The following is a 14287-nucleotide window of genomic DNA, read 5'->3' as shown; positions in this document are numbered from 1 at the left end:
AAACCACATTACGCACTTGTCCTGTCATGAATAGTAAGACATCCCCAGGCGGTTCCTTGACATGTATATCTATAATTAAAGTTACAAAGATCAGAGCCAAATAAAACTTTTGCAATATGACTCTAACAAACTAAGCATTTCAAAATAACAACGCAGCCCAAAGTACCTTCTGTGTAAGGGTCAGTGTTCTACAGCTAGGGGTAGAACATTTATAAATGACCTATACATGGACAATGTAGCAAATGCATGACAATGGGGAATGAAGACCGGTCATTCCAATAAAACAAAGTTATTGTACCCCATGTATCCAAACATTTGTCAATGTTGGTGATGTATACTTCAGACGAACATCAAGTGGAAACTAAATAACTTGAAATAACAAATCCCAAAACATATTTTTTGGGTAAGTGAATCCCAAAGTATTAAGCGTGTACATAAAACAAATGTTAAGGACACGAACAAAAATTCCACAAAAAGATTCAGAACATGAAATTTAATAATGGCATCAACCTTTGAATATGAAGTATTATCAGAGGCCGAACATCCCAATTTTTCAGGTTAGGAATAAAACTCCTTTAAAAGTTACCCAAGAATAAGTAGCATGCCTGCCTAGCACTCCACTATTCACAGGTGCCTTTTCAGGAATCAAACCCCACAGGCAGCAAAGGAAAGAAAGCCTCCTTCTGCACAACAACGGGAAAAAAACAAACATCTCAAGCGTCGTTTATATGGAATGATGAACGGCATACTTCCACAAACGCCCTCAGTGGTAGTCGAAAATAAGGCCAAATGAGGCTATCAAGATATCCAAAGGGACTTTAAAGAACAAGGTAAATGTAGAGATTTCATATCACCATGACAAATGCGTCCAGTGTTTCAAAAAACGCTTGGCGGCCAGCCTGGCGCTCTCGGGTGAAAAGTTGCATATATATCTTGTTAATTTTGTATTTTTTGCATTTATATGTATTCTAACTAACATTTTCCATGCAAATATATATACATGAATGTTGAAACACGTTTAAAACTTCAAACCATTGAAAGTTTAGTGGGCAAAAAGTCAAAACATAAACAAGTCCATGGTGTGACAACCTCCAACTATCTGATCCACACTAAGTTTGTCGTACTCCATACTGACACATGAACACTATCACAACTAGACATGATGAAATACAAAAGAGAAGTATAAGCTTATGGATGAAATTCCAACAATGAAGAGAAAGCTTATGGATGTTTCTTGAAATCTCGGATTTTTATTTTTATTTTTTTTATTCACATATCTCAAAATCAATAGATTTGGTGGCCTAGGTTCCAATTTTTTCCCTTTGAGGGTTTAGCCTACCACCAATAGCCTTAAATGAAAAAATTGTGGGCCAAAAAGACCAGCCACTTTACTCTCTAAAAAAGGGCCAAGTACCTAGGCAGACACCCAAGATAGGGTCGGGCACCTACCTGAGACACTTTAAGTACTTTTCTAAACAACTTCTAAAAATCCTAAAAATATAAAAAGCTCTTAGAATCCCTAAAAAAACATCTTCATCATCATAGCATTTTCCCAATTAATTGGAGTCAGCTACACGAATCCCGATCTGCTATTTTGCTCTATTAAATATCACACCCTCAGTGAGGCCATAAACCCCCATATCTTTTCAAACTACTTTCAACTACGTCCTTTTGGACCTACCCCTTGCCTTTTTTAGTCATTTTACTTGACCTAACTCACACCTCCTAACAGGTGTTGTACTTGGTCAGTGCCACATATAACGAACCCCTTTAAGTCTATTCTCTCTCATCTTGACGCCTATTAGTGCCACACCTAAATTCTCCCTAAATGGATTCATTTCGAATTCTATCCCTTCTTGTCATGTCACTCATCCATCTCAACATCCTCATCTCCGTTACACTCATTCTATGAGTATATTGTTTTTTGTCTACCCAACAATCCACCCCCGAAAGCAAAGCTGGTCTCACAACTGTCCTATAGAACTTGCCCTTCCGCTTCATTGGTATGTGGTGATCACATAAAATTCCAGTTGCACATCTCCACTTCACCCCCCAGCTCTATTCTGTGTGCGACATCTTCCTCAATCGCTCTATTTTCCTAGATTATCGACCCAAGATATTGATATTGTAGTCTTTTTTGTACTTCTTAGCCGTCAATCTTAACTACTTCCTCGTCTCTACTCATATTATTTCTAAATTTGCATTCCATATAATCTGTCTTAGTCCCGCTAATTTTAAAACCTTTGGATTCTAGAGCATCCCTCCAAAGTTCCTAACTTTGTGTTGGGGTCGTTTTGTGTCTCATCAATCAAAACTATGTCATCTGCGAACAACATGCACTATGGTACCTCATCCTGTAGGTGCCTGATAAAGTCGTCCATAACTAAGACAAAGAGGCACGGGCTCAATACCCTAAATAAACCCTTGTTTATATGCGAAATATAGGACAAAACAGATTACTTAAAGTCTATTCTACGCTGATGAGTGCTTAAACTTGTTAATTTAAAACTATGGAGAGATGGGTTCCGTCAAATTCCAATATATGAGAAATAGATATCACAAGAGACTTCTATCTCGCAAATAGTCAGTCAGTGACCCGCTCAAACTTGTGTAAAACCAAAGAGGCTTCAAGAAATAGTAGAGGAAAACAACAGAGCAAGTCATTGAAGGTGTTTAAAAATAAGAACAAATGAAGAAAGGAAATAATAAAACATTAAAAAGAACTTAAATACATCTAGGTCAGGCCCTCAAGCGTTGCATTGAGTTGAGGGCCTTGAATATGACACATCGCAAGTTGAGAAAACTTGCTCAAAATTACAAAATTTAAACCACAAAAAATTAGAAAATTTAAAAGTCTAACAAGCTATGTATTAGTATTAGTCTCCAACTCTCCATATTTCATAATAAGAGAAAAGTTTAGGAAGCTTCTTCAAACCACGAAAAATACTTTTGATTATCAGAAATAGGTATTGCTAAGAGATTGAGGGCTTAAAACAGTGTTCTTTTAACTTTGCGAGGTCGAAAATAAAATCTCACAAATTATTTAAACCTTTTTGGGGATCAAAATTACCCCTTTTGCCCTTTTGGGCATCATTAAAAATAAAAAAAAGGCCCACGTCCCTAAGCGCCTGCCCAAGTACAGCCGCCCAGAATGGGGTGCCCAGGTCTAGGCATGCGGACAGAGGTGTATTGGGCACCTAGCTGCTGGGTGCACCGTTCTTTAAACCTTGATTAATATATTCATAAAAAATTTTGAGAAACTGTCGAGCAAAGGGTCATTGTATGTCGATAGAGCCCGTTCAGCCACATAACTTGTTCAAATTGCATCGATTCATCCCTATAACACTTTTGAAATTCCCTTGGCTAAGCCTTAGAATGGAAGATGGGTGCATCTTCAAGATGAGCATTTAATTTGATGGTTGAACCAACAACTTCACCTATTGATTCTCCTTCGATTCCTTCTTGTTTATCATCATAGACCGTATCTCCCACAAGTCTTATTCTTCATCTAAGCACGTATTAAAGATCGGTTATAAGTCTCAATCTACAACATGCTAATTTTGGTATAATCTGCACTAAAATTAAGAATGTCCTCCTTCAAATAAAAAACCAAGGCAATTTCAGCAGGGTGATATTGTTGAACCAATACAATTTTAGCTTGTTTATGCGACTGAACCAAGTGTACATATCATAATTATTCTATCGACATATAATGACTTTTTCCTCAAGGGATTCTCAAAAGAGTTTATGAACATATCAGATGATTTCAAAGCCCCAATCATAATGCATAAGTATTGTATTTTGATTAGGCCAATAACCCACAGTTCCAACGATTCAAAGCACAATTTTCTGGTGGAGGAGGTTGTGGAATAAACACAAAATTCATTTTAGCCTACTTCAAAACTCAAGGACAAGTTTTCTACAACTAGGGTAGATTGGTGTAGGAAAAAATTATTCTTAGTTTTAATTTTTGTTTAATCTTAAGTGATGCACATTTCAATTCTTATTTTAGGGTTTTAAAATTTGTTGGGATTATAGGGCTTTTATATTTTTATTTAGCAGTTTAGAAAAGTACTTAGAGTAAAATGTCAGGGGTAAGATTGTCATTACGAATTTTGTGTTTAAGTTAGGATTTTGGAGCTCATTTTGATCATTGTATAAATATTTAATGTCCTTGAACACTAAATACTATTATTTAAGAGGTATGGGGGGCTTAAAGGGGTCATTCCACATGATTTTACAGCAAAGAGAGAGAGAGAGAGAGAGAGACAGTGGTCTCTAACTTGAAATCCTAGTTTGGGTTAAGGAAGAATCCCTAGGTTTCTCATGATTGTTGTCTGTGTTTAGCTTGATGTCTTGCTGATTCTTCTATTCACTTTCAATTTCCCTCTATCAAAAACAAGGCCACTTGCAGGAGTATAGGAACGAGGAAGAGGACATATGACAGGGCAACTCATAGGAGTATAGGGACTCTTTCATCCTCAATATTTGTAACAACTAGGTACAGCTGCATGACTCACAAGTTCACAAAAAATCATAACTATAGCAACTTGGTATCGATTGGTAATCAACTAAGGCTACTTCATCTCACTCGCTTCTTCAAGATTTTGGAAAGCATTTGGCTTTTGCAAGTGACTCTTATTGCTTGACAGTATTAATGCCTTACAAGGGCTCAATTTATAGGATGCACACGACATTTAATTAAGAGAACAATGTTAACCAAGCCTGTGTTCTAATACGAAGGGGTATTTCATAATCAAAGAAAGGTGTACCAATAATCATATTGACTTAACATGATAAGGAACCATAGTTAGCAAGTCTCCGTTTAAAACACGATTTTTTGAAATCCGTTTAGAAATCCGAGTTTTTCAAAAGATCTTCAAAAAATCACGTTTTTTTCACGGAACCGATGTAAACCCGTATTTTATCCTTTTTCAAAAAAAAGTTCAAAAAAACTTCTTCCCTATAACTTTATTTTTTCATCAACTTAGTATTATTGAATTTTTATTTAAAGCTAAGCAAATTAATTGTAGGAGTAAATTAAGAATCTTGATTTAAAGTAAAACTCCATAAAACGTTTCACCAATAATTTCCCTTAAAAAATGATTACAAAAAATTACAAACAATATATTCCCCAAAAAATAAGATATCAAAACAATTCTATATCTCAAAATAATAGGCAGAGTTAGAAGATTAACCCAATGGAAAATATTTTTTATTTTTTCTTTAAATCCAATGCATCCTTATAAAGACATTTTGTGAGAGATTCGAAATTGCTTAAAGATTTTGTATACTAAAGATTTAATCAACTAGGAATTCAGTGTGAGATTCAAATTTGCTTAATCGTTTTGTTGCTTTCCTTCTATAAAGAGAAGTTTGATTATTTTTATTTTTTATTTTTTCATTTTATTGGTGTTTACAACTTAGCATTTTGGATGGACTTCTATTTAACGTATTTGGGTCTGTATTTTGTTTTAGTTAATTGCAATCCTATACTGAGGGTTTTTTTGTGTTTTTTTTTTTTCCTTCAAACAATAATCCTATATCTTAGTTTACCATTATTGTTATCTACTAATGTAGTTCTTGTGTTAAGTATTATGTATAATTTCATTTTATGCTCTAAATAATATGTGATATGTTTTGTGTTGTGACAACAGAATAAGCACTGTTGTTGGACTTATTGAAAGTTTAGAAAATAAATTGTCGAGTATCACTCTAACGACACTTGGTAAGGTCAAAACATTATTGTTCAATGGGTTTAATGTATCTTTACAATAACTGCAAATCATACTCCTATATTATGTCATCTTTACATATCCGATTTTTTCACTCCATTTTTTTGAGACAAATCCGAATTATTCACTACTTTATAACTTACCTCATTTTTTGGCGATCTATATTTTTTACCCGATTTTTTCCAACGACTTTTTCAAACAAAACCGTTTCATTGCCAATGTTTTGGCTTGCCGATATATTATTATTCCCCCGACTTGCTAACTATGTAAGGAACATAATCAAGAGAACCAAATAATGCAAATCATTAAAGTTTGAAAGGTTATTCTGTACAACTATACTATGTAAACAAAATTTATAGCTGCATGCTTACCAAGAGCACTTTGCAAGGAAGATTCAATATAGTTTTTGGGGGTTCACTGCTGTAAAATATTTCCACGGGGAACAACTTCCCAGGCACCGCAAGAATTGGACAATCAGAGAAAAAATTTAATACTTTTGCCCCATCCAAAGTTGCTGATGTGATTATAACCCTCAAATCTAGATGCCGTACCCGAACCAAGCGTTTCATCAAGCCAAGCAATATGTCACTACAATCAAGAATATGAGAAACTAAAATTAGAAATCCATGGGCAAATAAAGGAAAGGAAGAAGGAAGACCCTTGGCCTGGATGGTCACGGTAGCGGCACCACAAGTTGATGTCAAGGGTTCCATACCTACCCGTTAAAATGTCTACAAAGAAAAAGGAATGAAGGAAGGAAACTATACCATGCAAAGATGTTAACTTAAAATCAAATTAATCAGGACTTCTCTTTATGTGGTTAGAAAGGAGCCAATGAATACTAGGAAGGCATATACGAGACCACCGTGAGATAAATGACATTTACACTAAGCTGGAACTAATAAAAGAAATATCGAAAGTGTGAAATAATCAACAAGAAAGGGGATGCATAAATGTCAAAAGGAATAGTTCAAAAAAAAAATGTCACAAGGTGTAAAAAGTGAATAAAAGGAATTAAGAATCACAAACATAATGGAAAGTTCTCTCTATTAGAAACAACCAATCTCCCATTTAAATTTATGCATTCAATGATCAATGGTCGCAAGAAACTAGTAAATAAACTCATTCAAAGTAAATGTTCCACAGACAACTAATGAACAGGAAGATTAAGACTACTACTCATATTTTTTTGAGAGAAAGATGACTTTATTAAGTGTAGGTATTGTTACAAAAAGTTGTGGATATAGGCATCCCACAAAGCAGGTGCTCAGACTGTACAAACAAAATGAAGTAACCATACAACCAAAAATTCGCAACAGAACTTAAGGGTCAAATTCAGAGATTGTGCCTACCTATTTGTTGCAACTAGATACAAATTTCCATAAACAGAACAAACTGGTCTCAAAATATATATAAAGCTAGATGCTAACTTTTGTGCTCGCCAGCAAAGTCTTCGATGTTCTAAAATGTCAATCAACACCCATAAAAATATTGCAAAACATTAAGCGTACGTGTTTAAACTCCTCTCATGAGCTTCATCCAATATGATGACAGAATATTGCTTTAGCTCTGGATCAGAAAGGTTTTCACGAAGGAGACAACCATCAGTCAGGTATCTGAAAGTTCAAAGAATTTTTGTCAGAACAACTGTACCTCAAGATAATTCAAATCAAATTTCACTGAAAAAGTGGGTTAGTCAAAAAGAAAGATACATAAAAAGGAATATAGAAAATACTTTATGTGAGTTTTATCGGAAGTTTGGTCCTCAAAATGGATGGCATACCCCACTTCCTCTCCAAGTTGAACACCTAACTCATGCGCAACTCTCCTATGAGCAAAACAGTTGAACTTCTTTACATAACTCAAAAACTGTTAAACCAAAGAAAAAACTGATACATCCACAAATTAGACCGATAAAAAAACAGCTAAACACGATATTGGTAATCTTTACAAGTATAAACATCATTCTATTATTCAAAATTTCAAGCAAAAACAAATTGTCAACTATCCCCTTAAACTACAACTGCATACATGCATATGTATGTGTAAAGAATAAAGTATTAGCACATACACGTAGAGAAATCTCACAAATCATACAATATGTGAAATTATCTAAAAAGAGGAAAATTCTAAAATTATCTACTACCAAATCAGTCAATCCAACTAGAACAATGCTACTTTGAGTAGGAAGAGCTAATGTCTAGCAAACTGACTAACAGGACATCTGCAAGACTAAGAAAGCTGATAAAGAATCTCTGTAATAAAGCTAAAAGATTAGAAAAGCCATGAAATAGGGTAAATTCACATTCACACTCAGAAGCACTGCTCTTTCAGTCAGCAAGTGATGGCCTGCATGCACATATTCTAGGAACAACTGCATCAAAAAGTACATGGGATGCTGTTGCTAACTTTCATATGATATTGTTTTTTTAAGTAACTTTCATTTAATTAATGTAGAGATTATACAGCGAGTTGTATTAAACTTTCACATGATGATTAATGGCATCTATTGTGTATGGATCCTCCAATACAATGTTTTTTAACTCGCCTCAGGCCCCAAACTCAGCCCTGGCCTGAGCGAATAACTTGGTGGAGTCCAAGCAGACCTGATCAAGTAGTTTACAGGGCCAAAAAACCTTAAAAAATAAAAAATAAAAATAAAAACAGTTTTTTAAAAATAAAATAAAATTTGTAAAAGTGAAGAAAAACTAAAGGCAACATAAAAAGTCCAAAAAAGCTAAAAAATATATAAAACATGGATTTAGAAAAAATTGGTTTATGGTTCGAGATATTTTAGAAGATACCAAAAAAAGAGGAAAATATGAAAATAGGCTACATAACAAAAAACTCACAAATCATTGTTAAAAAATCCAAACTAAATACATATATTTGTAGATTGATCTCATATTTTATATTTTTTTAAGATTTAAAAAAAACATTAAGGGGCCCGAATTGGATGTCAAACTTACTAGGCTCGGCGAGGAGCCAAGTCCGAGTGGACTCGGTGGAGTTTTCAGTCATTGCTCTAACCACTGTTTCAAAAAGCCATTAAGGGGCCTGAATTGGATGTCAAACCCACTAGCTCGGCTTGGCGAGGAGCCAAGTCCGAGTGGACTCGGTGGAGTTTTCAATCATTGCTCTAACCACTGTTTCAAAAAGCGGACCGCCCAACGCCAGGGCGGCCGCCTAGGCGGATATCCCTGGACGCCCGCCTAAGCGGCCACCCAGGGCTTGCGCCCTACCCAAGGGCAGAAATGCGGTTCCTTGAGGGTATTTTTGGGTCTTTTTTTAATACTAAATGGGCAAAATTGTCGGTTTTAAGTTCATTTGAAACCTGAAAACCCATTAGAGGCTATTTTAGAGAGAGAAAACCCAAAAAAAAATATTTTTCTACTGGGCCGCCCAAGTTATGAGCGCCCCCGCCTAGGCGCTCGGCGGCTTGGACCCCCCCGACCGCCTAGGTTCCGCCTAGTGCATTTTGAAACACTGGCTTTAAATTGTGAAACTACTTCCATATTACACTTAAAATCATAGTTATATTCTAAATATTTTTATTCTCCTCAAATGTAGAGACACGTCCTTGTCACAATATGTTCACCCTCACAACCATCACAAGGGCCATATCACTAGAAACTATAAATTGGGTAATCTGTACCTGATAACCTAATACATGTTGTCGGCTACACAACATTGAGTAGAGTTCAAAGATGAGATAACTTCAATATTTTTTTGCTAAGCGATACAAAAGTCCAATTGAAAGAATCTTTATACATTGAACCCATGAGTTGTAAGATTTTGCCAACATTCAAAGTCTCAGTATGCATATAACGACATTAATAACAAGTAAAACCCATTAATGCTTTGCCCTTAAGCATAAATTTGAAAGGGAAAATAATTGATCCATAATCAAAAGCTAAATCCCATTAAAGATCAACAAAAACAACAACTCCAAAGTGGCACATCACGAAATGTTGTTGTTGCAGGGAGAAAATAAAACCAGAAAAACTAACAATAAAAAAATAAAAAAAAAGGGTTAAGAGAATATACCGTCTCTCCAAGGTCTGCAAGAGAATCCACCGCAAAAATAATCTCTTCACGAGGCCAAATTCTATTCAACTCATTCACTAATTTAATGAAGGGAGATCTCCCTTTAAATAGACTAAAAAGAAGATATACAATAACTAAACAAAAAAAACCTCTCTCTACACGAACTTTTCCTACTTTATCTCTTCTCCCTATTTTCTCTCATCCTTATTTTCTCTCTCTTAACTTCACATGCCAAAGATTTGCTTCTAAATAGATAGCCCACATTTTACCCAAAGCCTCCCCAAAGTTGGTTATTGTTGAAAAGATAAACCCCTCCTAGATTTAACCTTATTCTATTTATATTCCTCTTTTCTTAGAAACTAACCAACCCAATTGATCAATATCAATTCAAGCACAAGATAAACTTATGCCCACCTAATTATCCATGTGCACCTCCTATTCCTGAAGAGATAAACTCAAAAAAAATTAATCATAATAAAATTGTAATTTGAATTTTGAATTTTATTTTGCTGCATCATTCTCCCAGGGTTGGGAGAATCTCGACCTCGAGCTTCAAGCCAATCACCATCGGCTAATTGGTGATGTAATCTCACCCTGTGTCTCGACACCTTTTCTTCAATTTCTTCAAGGCTAACTTCTTCTTCAATGTCTTCAAGACTAATGTAAGACTATTTGCCTGCAACTGTGTTTCAAGACTCTTTGCCGGCAACTGTGTTTCAAGACTCTTTGCCTGCAACTGTGTTTCAAGAGTAATTATTGAATACGAGCTCGGGCTGATTATGACTATTCCTAACTATGAATGGGTCCAGCTCCAAAGAAGCATCATATGTAATCGATGAACACTCTTGACCATGAAGTTTGAGAGATCGATTTTAATACCAAAATCTCATTATCACTCTATAAAACACGGATCTAACCTATAATCTTCGTTACGCTCGAAATCTGCACCCTGGGTTTGTCGTGGAGTTATTAATGCTAGATTAATGTGGTCGTGAGTACCTTCTTCATGAGGAAGAATGTTCTTCAACCGCTGCAACTTCTGATCCAACCGTTGCATCCTCTGATTCATCTCCCGATTTATCTCACGTACTTCGATTCGAAAATCCTCTAGGGCTTTAGTCAAATTTTCTATAACTTGTCCCTAACGATCATCCATAACAGGAGCAAGATTAGCAAGAGCAGGATTAGCTTTTGGTGGCATTGTAAAACAAACCATATATCTCTAGATCTTACTTGCTCTCTATAGATCTAAGTTGCTCAGATACCAATTGATGCAAGAGCAGGATTAGCTTTTAGTGGCCTTGTAAAACAAACCTGATATCTCGGGATCTTACTTGCTCTCTGTAGATCTAATCTTGCTCAGAAACTTGTTCAAATCTAACCTGCTCTGATACCATACCAATTGGTATCTGAGCAAGTTAAATCTACAGAAAGCAAGTAAGATATAGAGATATCCAGTTTGTCTTACAATGCCACCAAAAGCTAATCATGCTCCTGCTATGGATGATCGTTGGGGACAAGCTATAGAAAATTTGACTAAAGCCCTAGAGGATTTTCAAACTGAAGTACGTGAGATGAATCAGAGGATGCAACGGTTGGATTAGAGGTTGAAGAACAATCTTCCTCGTGAAGAAGGTACTCACAACCACATTAATCTTGCATCAATAACTCCACGACAAACCCAAAGTGCTAATTTCAAGCGTAACGAAGATTACAAGCTAGATCCGTATTCTATAAAGTGACAATGAGATTTTTGTATTAAAATCGATCTCCCAAAACCTCATGATCAAAGGTGCTTATCGATTACATATAATCCTTATTTGGAGCTGGACCCATTCCTAATTAGGAATAATCATAATCAGCCCGAGCTCGTATTCAACAATTACTCTTGGAACACAGTTGCAGGCAAAAAGTCTTACATTAGTCTTGAATACATTAAACGTCTGAGGCAAAAACAATATGACCAAATTCTATTCAACTCATTCACTTATTTAATGAAGGGAGATCTCCCAATAGACTAAAAAGAAGATAAACAATAACTAAACAAAAAAACCTCTCTCTACATGGACTTTTCCTACTTTATCTCTTCCCTATTTTCTCTTTTAACCTATTTTTTCTCATACCTATTTTCTCTCTCTTAACTTTACATACCTATTTTCTCTCTCTTAACTTCATGTGCCAAAGATTTTATTATAAACAGATAGAACACCTATTTTCTCTCTTACCTAATTTCTCTAATGTCTATTTTCTCTCTCTTAACTTGTGCCAAAGATTTTATTATAAATAGATAGAACTCGTTTTACCTAAAGTTTCCCACTCCCAAAGTTGGTTATTGTTGAAAAAATAAACCCCTAGATTTAACCTTATCTTATATATATTCCTTTTTTTCTTTGAAGCTAACCAACCCAATTCATCAATATCAATTCCTGCACAAGATAAACTCGTGCCCACCTAATTATCCCTGGCGCACCTCCTAACTCAAAAAAAATTAATAATAATAAAATTATAATTTGAATTTTGAAATTTTTTTCCGCAGCATCAGTTGCAAAAAGAGAAAACTAAGTTTAAAGAAGATGAGAAACAGGACATGCCACAAGATCCCCTCAAAGAAACAAGTCCCGTTCCCTAATTCATCAGACACCGTGTACAAAAGAATGCATCGATACACAGCAGAAGAGAGAGATACCTGGAGACAGAGACAGCGGCCACGCGTCATGGTTGAGTGACGGCAATTGCGCCATGATCGGTGTAGCCGTGCCTGTCAAGGATCTGTGAGAGCTGAGTGCTCTTGCCAGAGCCAGTTTCTCCTATTATCACCACCACTGGGTTCTCCCTCCCAACCTTCACGATCTCTTCTTCGAACTTGCATATGGGAAGCTTCTCTCTCATCTCTCCACCTCTCTCTCTCACATCAATAAAACTAATAACAGGATGAAATGAAGAGGAAATTCAAAAGAGCAGAGCGAGGGAGAACGTTCTCCAGGTTCCCTCCTTTTGCAGATGCATCTAACGCTAAATACTCGTCCCTCTCTTTTACATACACAGGTGGTGGGTGGTATATGCCTCATGGCCAGGGGCGATTGTCTTCTTAATTTTATGGAAAATATAGGATTGTAAACAAGGAGACCATTCCCTTGACACTCATATGAGGAAGTGAAAATTATTTATAGGAAAAAGTTTATACAAGGTTGCTATTGAAGTAAAGTGCACCTCAAAAATCCTATATCCGAGAGTGTTTTTTTTATCATCTCGACCTCCTATTGCTATTTCGGCATAGGAGAATCCTCTAATTGATCATCTCGACCACGAGATGAATGAACATGAAGTAAAAGAAAATTTCAAATCCAAAAAATAATGCATTTTGTAACTTATCTGGACCCCCTATTTTCAAGTGTTTTTTTATCTGCTCGATCTGTAATTTTCAAGATTTTCAAGTATTTTTTGATCTGCTCGATCTGTACTACTTTTTAATTTTAAAATTTTAGAAATTAGGATTTTAAATTTTTTAAATTTTATAAAGGAGGATAAAAAGAGATTGTGAAGCCATCATAAAGTTTTCGACCCCAAATAACATCTAAATTTCATAGGTGCATCTTACTTGTATAACACAAGGAGGCAACCTTATACCAACCTCACCCTTATTTATAACCATACGTACCATACGCGGTCACAACTATTATAGGAAAAATATCTCGATACTCTCTATTTTTAAGTTTTATATCTCAATAGATCCAAGCTTTCAAAGCATATCTTGAGTCATAGAAATTATAAGTTTTATATCTTCTAACTCCTTAAGCTAACTTTATCCTTTTTACTTTTTGCCCAAACAAATATAAGAAAGATATATCCTTTCAAAACCTCATCCTTTCTTTCTCTTCATGTGATTTTACCCCATCTAACCGTAACCACCCGATGAGATCGGAACCGCCTTGTCGGATCCGGTTTCATACGGTTTTGGTGATCAATCGGTATTTTAAAAATAAAAATTCAAAAAAATATTTATAAAATCTCAAAAATAAGAAATTTGATTTAAAATATATTTTTTACATTGTGGTAAATATTAAAAATTATTTTGGTAATTAATACTCACTTTTAAAATATGTTTTTCATTAATTTTCAACTTCATTTGAATGTGTTTTGTTTTAATAATTCTTTATATGCAATTCATATTTTAGTAGATTTTTTTCTCATCTTTTTTATTTTTTTCAACAATTTTTTGGTCATCAGAGACTTGCCCGGTTAGAACGGTTGAATCGGCAAGTTTACCGATTAGGCCAGTTAAACCACTTTTAGCCCCATGTCCGGTTAACCATTCCTGTTCGCTTTTGTGAACACTGTTTTCTCCTAAATCTCTCTCTCCATAACTTTCCCCAAACCCTCTTCTCTCCCTATTTTCCCACTCTTTCTCTCCCCCCATGTCTCTCACTCTCTCTCTCCCCCATGTTTTCCCAAATCCCTCTCTCTCTCCCTGTGTATCCCCACCCGCTCTCTCTCTTTTCATGTTT

The 14287-nt window shown here is 35.4% G+C and overlaps 1 pseudogene across 1 annotated transcript in view; it reads right to left on the bottom strand.

Moving 5' to 3' along the window:
• The window catches only part of LOC18434967 (putative pre-mRNA-splicing factor ATP-dependent RNA helicase DEAH4), an 86660-nt pseudogene extending 73724 nt beyond the window's left edge, over positions 1–12936 (bottom strand). Inside the window, exons 1-5 of the transcript XR_016058572.1 lie at positions 12469–12936; positions 7471–7563; positions 7247–7351; positions 6107–6323; positions 17–69 (exon numbers count right to left, since the gene is read on the bottom strand). The product of XR_016058572.1 is annotated as a putative pre-mRNA-splicing factor ATP-dependent RNA helicase DEAH4 (transcript). The remainder of the gene's footprint in view (positions 1–16; positions 70–6106; positions 6324–7246; positions 7352–7470; positions 7564–12468) is intronic.
• Positions 12937–14287: the final 1351 nt, after the last annotated feature.

Source organism: Amborella trichopoda, chromosome 6, assembly GCF_054954075.1.
Source record: "Amborella trichopoda isolate Santa Cruz 75 chromosome 6, AtrichopodaSantaCruz75HAP2 v2.0, whole genome shotgun sequence".
NCBI classification, from domain to species: domain Eukaryota; kingdom Viridiplantae; phylum Streptophyta; class Magnoliopsida; order Amborellales; family Amborellaceae; genus Amborella; species Amborella trichopoda.
Note: the sequence above shows the minus strand (reverse complement) of the source record. Positions and strands in the feature narration are given on the sequence as shown.